Below are 10,979 nucleotides of genomic sequence, written 5' to 3'. Positions count from 1 at the left end.
CAGCCCATGTGCTTATTGATTACTCTATATTTGGTCGGATCTTCAATAAAATGAGAGACTAATTTTCTCTTCATACTTCACTATCACATGTTTTTGTTGTTATAGTGAAAAAGATCATAGCTTAAAGTGATTAATTCCTCTCCAAATTCTAGTATGGAGAAATGTAAGTTCAATAACTTAAGTACCTCTCAATATGCTTTATTAGGTTGACTTCTGGGGTTATTTCTGGACAGTTTAAAGACATGAGTCATTTGTGCCATCCTCTGGGAAAAGATATTAATTTTTTGTTCTGAATTTTAACATATGATGTTTACAATGATTTTTGAGGGCAGACCTTTGGTTTCTTGGTACTCTTTAATAATTTGTATTTGATTTCAAGTTGTCTACTCAAATTCATTTCTTCATAATTCTGATTTATTTTATATTTTCATTATGATTGAATCCATTTCACAATTTGTGAGTTAAGAAATACAAAGATAGCTTTATTCAGAAAGGAAAATATGACAAAATCAATTAAATTTTCATATTGTTTCCATTACTGTAATGCATTCAACTCCCCTTGAGAAAGCCTATATATTGTTGAATTGTTTGCATTAAAGTAACAGTATACTTTAGCAATGTGCACATATTCTAAGTTACATGTGGGCAGGATAGACAGGAAGGAAACACATAAGAGAGGGATATTCACTCAAGAGCAACACCACTGGGCTCTGGCTAATTATATCCTGCATAGGAGCTCATGTAAATACATATATTATTTTTCCCTAAAGTCCAGAGGATAGCTTAGAGTGTCACAATTTCATGGAGTTCAGACGTTTTATGGAGAAGGCAATGGCAACCCACTCCAGTACTCTTGCCTGGAAAATCCCATGGACGGAGGAGCCTGGTAGGCTGCAGTCCATGGGGTCGCACAGAGTCGGACACGACTGAAGCAACTTAGCAGCAGCAGCAGACACTTTATGACTACATTCTGTTACATATAATGAACAAATATCTATAAATAAATTAATTTCAATTGAGGAAACAAGAAAGTAAATTTCTAGTTCAAAAATGTATAGCCAACTAGTAGCAGATTGATATTAGTCTTCTTATAATTGAAACTATATCTCTGACAAATATTGCTAAATTGTGTTTTTATGTATTGATTTTTTTTTTTTTACTCTATGGAGGCAAGAATCAAAAAAAAAAAAAAAAGAAATGTGTCTTCATACTTTCTAAATCCCCCCACAAAATCCACTTTTGTGTTATTTCATATAGTTTCTCTATAGTCCTTAACCTTTTAGTAGGTTAATAAGTTAAAGGCTTTGCACTCTACCAATGTATTGAAATATTTCCATTCTTCTGTTAATATTTCAAAAATAGCAACAAGTAGGAGTATTTTCATATTTACCCAGGTAAATATTTGAAAATCATTGTGGATTCTTAAGTATTAAGGGAGTATTATCCTTTGGGTAAAGTGCTATATAGAACAGCATCAACAGCTGAAAAAAATCAGCTTCCTTTTCAAAAATTTTCTGTGCTAATTGAAATTAACAGAAAAAACTAAATTACCTGATATATTCAGTTAAATTCAGTCGTGTCAGACTCTTCGTGATCCCATTGATCACAGCACACCAGGCCTCCATGTCCATCACCAACTCCCAGAGTTTACTCAAGCTCATCTCCATTGAATCGGTGATGCCATCCAACCTTCTCATCCCCTGTCATCCACTTCTCCTCCTCCCCTCAATCTTTCCCAGCCTCAGGGTCTTTTCAAGTGAGTCATCTCTTCGCATCAGGTGGTCAAAGTATTGGAGTTTCAGTTTCAGCATCAGTCCTTCCAAAGATTATTCAGGACTGATTTCCTTTGGGATGGACTGGTTGGATCTCCTTGCAGTCCAAGGGACTCTCAAGAGTCTTCAACACCACAGTTCAAAAGCATCAATTCTTTCATGCTCAGCTTTCTTTATAGTCCAACTCTTACATCCATATCTGATATATTAGATAATTTGATAAATTTTGAAGAGCTAAAGATCATCAGCTTATGTGGAGCTAGATGTATTTTAATTATGCATCAAATTATGACTTTCTTTTAATGTATTGAATGGCCTAGAAACCTCCTCTCTGCAAAGTACTACTAGATTGTAGGTGGAAGATATCAGATTAAGGATGGTAACTCATTTGAGCTGAAAGACTGATCTAATCTATTCTATACCTAACTACCAATTGCAGAACAAACAGGAATTGTATTAAATTTGGACATTGTGACCCAGCTCCATGAAATGAGTTTGTAGAATGTTTACCATAATTATTTGTAGATTAGGCTCTAAGTAGTTAATTGAGTTACACAGATAAGAACACAATTTTTCAACTAAGACATAGAATTACACTTCTTGGGGCTTCTTAAGTCTATACTTAAGCTGTTACAAGAGTAGCAAGTAGATTCAAAAAAAGCCAAGATATTACTTTTAAGTGAATTGCCTTCTCATTTTTTGTAATATACGTGCAATATAGCTGAAACATTCGTACAAATATTCCCAAAATACATGCTAAAGCACATGATAAGTACATTATCCCCCCTTAAGTGACAGATCTTTAATTGATAGAAAACATTTCACAAATGTTTACAAGTTGAACATATTTATCTACTGAAAAAATGCAATAGAGATTTGAATATAACAATATACTTACTCCCTTCTTCCCTTCTCTGCACCCTCTAGACAAAGATATATATTTTATATGTATTATATGTATGTGCAAATTTATGTATGATGGGTCTGACTTCTTTGGTTAATATGTTCAAATTCTATAAGACTTTCATTTAAACATTAAAATAATATTCAACAGAGACCCATGGCATCCATCCACAGCATCCCTTTATAAGAAAGTGTTTCTCTGGTGGAAAAATAAGTGATTGATCTGGGATTTTAACATTATTAAAAACTTTACTCCTAGATTTCTGCTGAAAAATAGTCATATGTAGGTTTCTATTTTATGTCTCCTTCTTAATACAGATCGTCATCAATTAGACATTAGCAAAAGCCTTAGCTTTTATACATTTTTCCTAATTCTCAGCGTAAATTACTTTGCTAAATTCTGCATTTGCCTTTTTGTTTGTTTGTTTGGCAGCTCTCAGAAACTATGTTCTGAACTTTATGTAATCTTCCCATGTCAGTCTAAGTGTCTTTATTTCATCTGGACTTACTTTTATCATTAGATTTTCATCAGTCCATAACATATAATACTTTTTAAATTTTGTTAAGCATTGGATTTATCCTGTAACTTTCTCAAACAATTTAAATTTCACACTCTTATTCAAATAGAATAACTCACCCCACAGTGACATTCTAAATTATCAATCCTTTTTTTGTTTGTTCTTTCTTGAATGTTTACAGAATGTTAAATAAGGTAAACAAACACTCTCAATTAAAAGAAAGAAAATACTGTGAAGAAAAATAATTTAATATACAAAGATTTAAAAAGCAGTACTTTTTAAAGCATAATGCTGAATATAATGGCTACAGTCCATGCGGATGCAAGGAGTCAAACATGACTGAGCACACACGCACATCGAATATAATTAGGAAAAAAAAAAAAACAAACAATCAGTAGCCAGAAGGAAAAAACAGGATAAGGTCTGGATGGCAAGAAATAATCATGTAGCTATTAGAGAAAAAAAAGAGAAATGATCAGATATTCTAAGTTGCAAATATTGTCTCTTTTCTAAAGGGCAATAGCCTGAGAGATGTGTAATTAGGATAATGTAGCCTTATAAATGGGTTTCTCCAGTCGCTCAGCAATAAGAATCTGCCTGCAATGCAGAAGCCACAGGAGACATGGTTTGATCCCTGGGTCATGAAGATCCCCTGGTCCAGGAGGGCATGGCAACCCACTCCAGTATTCTTGCCTAGAGAATCCCATGGACAGAGGAGCTTGGCAGGCTGTAGTCCGTGGGATGGCAAAGAGTCAGACACGACTGAAACAACTTAGCACACAAGCATGCACACACAGTCCATATATGCACCCTGGTATACTTCAACAAGAAGCATCTTAGATCAAGAAAAGGTTATGACACTTCATAAGTTGGAAAATTGGGCTGAGACCAACTTTGGGGGATCTTTGAAGTTTTCTTTATAGAAATGCTCCTAGTTGAGGGTTAATCTTGCCTGGCACTTCTGTGTTTAGTTTCTAAGATTAATCTGCACTGCTAGAGCCATATTCTGGACAACAATGGCAGAATTAAAACTGCTAGAGATGTTTGAAAAACTAAGATCTTGGCATCTGGTCCCATCACTTTATGGCAAATGGAAAAGAGTTGGATGTGACAAGAGATGATAGTTTCACAGAAAGACAAACCAAACAATAAAATGAGTGGAGGATATATTTAGATTATTTTATTTTCAGAAAAATAAAATTGGAAGAAAGGTGTTGAAACTTACACAGATTCTGTAATAGAAGACCTTATTCTTGAAAACAAGGAGTAGCAGTTTGAAAATCTTCCCATAAATTTTAAGGACAGTGGAAATAGAACCTTTGGAGGACCATGACGGAAAATGTGATTTTGTTGTTATGGTTGGGCTCCATGTTCATTTCTTCAGCTCAGAAAGTTATTTTCCTTATTCCTGTAATTTGCATGTAGAAGTAAAGCAGAACATTTTCTTTTTTTCTTTTTCCATTTATTTTTCTTAGCTGGAGGCTAATTACTTTACAATATTGTAGTGGTTTTTGCCATATATTGACATGAATCAGCCATGGATTTACATGTCTTCCCCATCCCGATCCCCCCTGGGCTGGTGATCTGTTTCACAAGTGATAGTATACTTGTTTCAATGCTATTCTCTCAGAACATCCCACCCTCGCCTTCTCCCATAGAGTCCCAAAGTCTGTTCTGCACATCTGTGTCTCTTTTTCTGTTTTGCATATAGGGTTATCATTACTATCTTTTAAAATTCCATATATATGTGTTAGTATACTGTATTGGTCTTTATCTTTCTGGCTTATTTCATTCTGCATAATGGGCTCGAGTTTCATCCATCTCATTAGAACTGATTCAGATGAATTCTTTTTAATGGCTGAGTAATGTTCCATTGTGTATATGTACCATAGCTTCCTTATCCATTCATCTGCTGATTGGCATCTAGGTTGCTTCCATGTCCTGGTGATTATAAACAGTGCTGCGAACATTTTCAACTTGTCCTACTAATCCAGCAAAGACAATATCCGTGGTAAATATATCTATGGTAAAGAAGAAGCCCATATTCCAAGGTTTATTCAAACTTTGGCCTCTGTAAAGTCACAGAAGAGTCAGTTAATGTCACAAATGTGAGAGAGACATGTGGACTTTGGGAATCAGACCAAGTCAGTCTATTTGTCCACCTGCAATCACCAAACAGCAACTGACCTTGAAACGTGTAGCTTTGATTTGAACTATGGACACTGGGTAGGGGCTTTCGATATCCATGTTAATCCTTTTTTCTCATAAACCTCTATATTTCCTGCATTAGATTTTTTTTAGAAACCTAGTATGATCCCATAGTGTCTCTGTTAGCAATCTTGCACTTCATTTTATATGTGAAAAGACCTTGCTAATAAATAATAATTATGAAATGCCCTTCTACAAAGAAGATCAGCTCGCTAGAGGAAATAATTTTACATGCTGGCCAGGAGGTGGTTATATTTCATTCCTAACATTATGATTTTTCTTCAAAATATCTGGTGAGTTTTGTGTTCTTTTGTTCAAGAAGGTGGATTGAAAGCATAATCTGTGGTTGAAAATCCTTTACAATCAAGGAAGACAGAAAACAATTTAGCTGTTAGAATTTTTGCACGAACTGAAATGTGCAAATGAATTGCTTTAAAATGAATACAACTGCAGTGCAATTCTTTGAAGTAATTTTAGGTGAAGAGTGAAAAGGAAAGATAATTAGCCAAACATTTTACAATAGATGGCTAGAGGAAAAAACACACACACACACACACAAAGAGATACACCTGACTTAAGTAAACATAGTTCTATCTCTCTTGATTATCTTTTCATCTCATAATCTGAATGATACGTTCTGGTGTCTTCCCTTACATGTTTCAGGTGTATACTGCTACAATGAACACTTAGTACTTTTGCTGTGGTCATATTTTAAACAGCAAAAGAAGATATATGATAAAACAAAGAGAAAAAATAATGAGTTCTGTTTTTAGCTGAAACATTTTCCAGAATCTAAGTTTAATAATGGTGAACACACAATGGAAAGCAAATGATTGACTATTGGGTTTAAAAAAGAATTGATTATGGAAATTTTGATTTTGATTAATTAGGTGCTAATGATCACCCCCTCCCAGTGTGTCTCTTCTACTGAAATAAAACATGGAAGCACAGCTATGTTGATCTAACAGGTATTCATCAAATACTCTTGTATGGTGTTTATGGGTATTTCTTAACCCTATTGCATTAATATACTATGTATTGCTATTGACAAACCATTTTAAAAACTTGTGCTTAAAACAATTAACATTTGTTTTTACTCACATGTCTTTGGATAAACAAGGCAATTATGCTGATCTGAGTCAGGCTTGGCTGTTCCTGACTGGATGTCTTCATATGTTTGAGGGTCAGCTTGGCTGGCACCAACTGGACAAAAAGCCTTACTGACATATCTGGGAATTTATTGTCAGAAAAAAACGATTGGGTGAATAGGCAGGATGTTTCTCAATGTACTGTATTTTAGCCCTAATTTGTTTAGGCTTGGATCCAGGGGAGGAAAAGAGTAGAAACATGTAACCATTTGAAACATAGGCTTGGAATGGCCAAAATGTCACATCTGCTTTAAGCTAGTGCCCAGAGGTGAAGCGTTAAGACTGAATTTTTATATATGCAAGGTGAATTTGTAAATAAGTGTTTGGTGAATATAAGGAAATATTAATATATTATTAAAAAGCAGGCTTATCTGCTCTTAGGGAGGCATTATGTAACTGTAATTATTTGTCCTATATGGACTTGGCCAGATGACTAGAACGAGATGGGATTTGTGGTAACTGGCAGATAAAGCCATTTGAATCAGCACTGCTGGAATTACCGCTTCTGGTTAAAAGCTACACAGAAATTCTGACCAATTATAAAATGGTCCTCTGACACTTTCATAAATGAGTGAGCATTATTTGAAATATTCTTGCAATATCTCTTTAGAAGGTTTTAATCTTTGCCAAATATGCCCCAGCTGTTCCATTTGGATGTTGTATCTAACCTTGTTCACATCCTTACTCAATTTAAAATTTGTTGTACACCATTATGATATGAGAATCTCAGTTCAGATATTTCTCAAGATAATTAATTGCACAGAAAAATATGTGGAAATATCTACATAAAATCACCATATCAAAAATATACCTTAATGTATATAGTTTCCATTAGAAGTTTCACAGGTTATATAGTGCCCTGCCCCTAATTTCATGTTCACCTGGAGTCTTATAATGTAGCGTTATTTGGAAATATATAAGCAGTTCTTTTGTCCCTTTCCTGTTTGCCTAAACTGTTCCTCTTAAATGTTAAGCATAAAAATGAGATCACTAGGTAACATTTAACCTAACTCGACTTCTGCTCTACTGAATGTACACCATGCCTTGCCTTACCTATTGATTCCTTTTCTAGATTAAAAGGAGTATAAATGACTATTCATATTTATATTTATTTCATTTTCTTGGGATCCAAAGTCAATGTGGATGATGACTGAAGCCATTAAATTAAACATTGCTTTCTCCTTGGAAGGAAAGCTATGACAAACCTAGACAGCGTATTCAAAAGCAGAGACATCATTTTGCCGACAAAGGTCTGTGGAGCCAAAGCTATGGTTTTATCCAGGAGTCATGTACAATGTACAAACGTGAGAACTGGACCACAAACAAGGCTAAATTTGAACTATGGGGCTGGAGATTTTTGAGAGTCCCTTGGACAGCAAGGAGGTCAAACAAGTCCATCCTAAAGGAAATCAACCCTGAATATTCATTGGAAGGACTGGCGCTAAAGCTGAAGCTCGAATACTTTGGCCACCTGATGTGAACAGCTGACTCACTGGAAAAGACCCTGATGCTGGGACACATTGAGGGCATGAGGAGAAGGGGGCGACAGAGGATGACATGGTTGGATGGCATCACCGACTCAATGGACATGAGTTTGAGCAACCTTTGAGAGATAGTGAAGGACAGGGAAGCCTGGCGTGCTGCAGTTCATGGAATCACAAAGAGTTGGACACAACCTAATGACTGAACAACAACAACAAATGAAGCATTTAGTAGTTGAAGAATGAACTGATTCTCTACCCCCAACCTCCCCCTTAGCAAACTGCTGGCAGACCATGTGGGCAAAATAGCATGCAAACAAAGATCAGGAGAAATCAGCAGGTCTGATGATGAATCTGACCTCCTATTTTAATGGTTAACTCAGATTTTTCCCCTTTCTCCCTTTAAAAATTTTCATGGCTGAACAGAACCTTTAGACTTGGTTTTGGGACATGAGTCCAACTTTTTCCCAGATTGCCAGATTTTCTGATTAAAACAACTTCCCTTTTTATCAACACTTGTCATGAGTATTGGCATTTGAATGGTGAGCAGCAGAACCTGAGTTCAATAACAAACATAATCTTTATAGATATAATTAGTTCATTTAAGATGAGGTAGTACCTAGTGTCTTCAGGCTCGCTAGAGCATTCAGAGAGAGATCACGGCCCAGCTGACACCTCTCCTGATTCCAGATTTCTAGCCTCCAGAACTACAAATAAATTTATATTGCTTATGTCCCCCAGTTTGTGGTAATTTGTTATGGCAGCCCTAGTAAATGAATACAAGAAGAGCTAGAGTAACAAATAAATAGGCTACCTTCTTTTCCGTTAGCTTTACATCTCAGGTCTTCAAGGAATACGTGCATGTTTAATTGAGGTATAATTTACAAACAGTAAGTTACCCTTTTAAGGGTACAATTCTGTGAGTTATGCCCTACAGTTATGTACTCATCAGCACAGTTTCATCATCCAAGATTATTTTATTACGCCCCTCTGTAGTCATTCTCTCCAGCTATCACCAAGCCCCTGGCAATCAGTGACCTATTTTCTGCCCTTCATTTTTGCCTATATCAGATAAACAGAATCCTACAGTGTGTACGACTCTGGCTTCTTTTAATGGTACACTGCCTTTGAAATTCATCCATGTTATTGTATATATCAGTATGAGATCATTGGCTTCTGTCCTCAGTTCCTGGCACAAAGAAAGCTCCTGAAACCCTTGTGATTTCCTAAAAAAATAAGAGCACTAGGAGACTCTCTGGTTCTAATATTTGCCTTTGACTCCATCCCTGAAAAGGAATGAATTACTGATTATTAGAAAAACTACACAGTCTTCCCCACTGCATGTGCATAGGACACTTCATTTCTAACACTTCCGGACACAAAATGTGCGCTTGGTGTGCACCACACCAAGCAATCCTCTGTGACATCAGCCGATTTTCCTATGAAAGTCGCTCAGTCGTGTCCGACTCTTTGTGACCCCATGGACTATACAGTACGCGGAATTCTCTAGGCCAGAATACTGGTGTGCATAGCCTATCCCTTCTCCAGGGGATCATCCCAACCCAGGAATCGAACCAGGGTCTCCTGCATTGCAGGCAGATTCTTTACCAGCTGAGGTACCAGGGAAGCCTGATTGTCCTGTGCGTTAATTCAATTCTAGTCCTATCCACCCGGAGATAGTGTAGATCCCACAGGTTAAGGGCTCAGTCCCTCAAGACCTTCCTTTCTACTTCAGATGCAGTTGAAAGTAGTAGGTCCCCAGATTACCCACAGTTTCTGATTGATTTGGCTACAAATCAGAAGTTCCCAGAACACCAACCCCTTCCCAGATTTCATATACTTGCTGAAGTGGCTCAAAGAACTTGGAGAAATACCATACTCTTACCAATTTATTGAATCATTTGATCAAAGATATATATGAGGAGCCAGATGAAGAAATATGGACAGCAATGTCCGGGAGTGACTACTGGAGCAATGACTACTGGAAAAACCATAGACTTGACTAGATGGACCTTTGTTGGCAAAGTAATGTGTAGGTATGATTCCTCATGTAGGCATGATTGATGATTAACTTCAGTCATAGCCCCTTTCCTCTCTCTGGAGGAATGTTTCTATCTCAGTTTTACAAATATTCTTTCATCTGTTAGTTCAAGTCAGATTTAGACACATGTATCATTTCCAGTCTCTTGAATAGGAGTCAGTTAAGCATAGTGATTTCAGCATGAAATAAGACTTCAATCAGACAGAATTGACTTGTGTTACTTTCTTCAAGTTGGTGATATGTGACCTCAAGCAAGATACTTAATTTTACTAAGACTTTGGTTCTTTTACATAGAAATTATACTTTTTTAATGGAGGTGTTGTAAAAGTTCCATTGTTTGATAATCTGTTTAAGAAGTGGACCAAAAACTTTGACACCTCACCAAGAAATGTATATAGATGAAAAATAACATGAAAATATATTCCACATTATCAGAGAAATGCGAGTTAAGACAATAATGGGATATCACTTTGGAAGATAGTTTGGTGGTTTCTTACAAAGGTAAACATGCTCTTACAATACAACCACCACATGCATGCATGCTTAGTTCCTCAGTTTTGTCCAACTCTCTGCAATCCCTTGGGCTGTAGCCTGCCTGGCTCCTCTGTCCATGGGATTCTCCAGGCAAGAATACTGGAGTGGGTTGCCATGCCCTCCTCCAGGAGATCTTCCTGACCCAGGGATCAAACCTGCTCCTGCATTGCAGGTGGATTCTTTACTCAGTGAGCCATCAGGGAAGCTCATAACAACCATACTCTTTAGTATATACCCCCAAAAAGCTGAAAACCAATGTCCACAAAGAAAAAACCTCGTACATGTGTGTTTATATCATCTTTATTCATAATGGCCCAAACCTGGAATCAACCAAGATGTTCTTCAGTAGGTGAATGTATCAATAAACTATACTA

General features: G+C 36.5%; 1 long non-coding RNA gene across 1 annotated transcript; it reads left to right on the top strand.

Annotated features, from left to right (window-relative positions):
- The first annotated feature begins 367 nt into the window (after positions 1-367).
- LOC122442934 lies at positions 368-7,837 on the top strand. Its single transcript, XR_006269825.1, has 3 exons — positions 368-378; positions 6,191-6,197; positions 7,684-7,837. It is a non-coding gene; the product is annotated as an uncharacterized LOC122442934 (long non-coding RNA).
- Positions 7,838-10,979: the final 3,142 nt, after the last annotated feature.

This window comes from Cervus canadensis, chromosome 6, assembly GCF_019320065.1.
Source record: "Cervus canadensis isolate Bull #8, Minnesota chromosome 6, ASM1932006v1, whole genome shotgun sequence".
NCBI lineage: Eukaryota > Metazoa > Chordata > Mammalia > Artiodactyla > Cervidae > Cervus > Cervus canadensis.
This window is presented reverse-complemented; position numbering and strand designations above follow the sequence as displayed.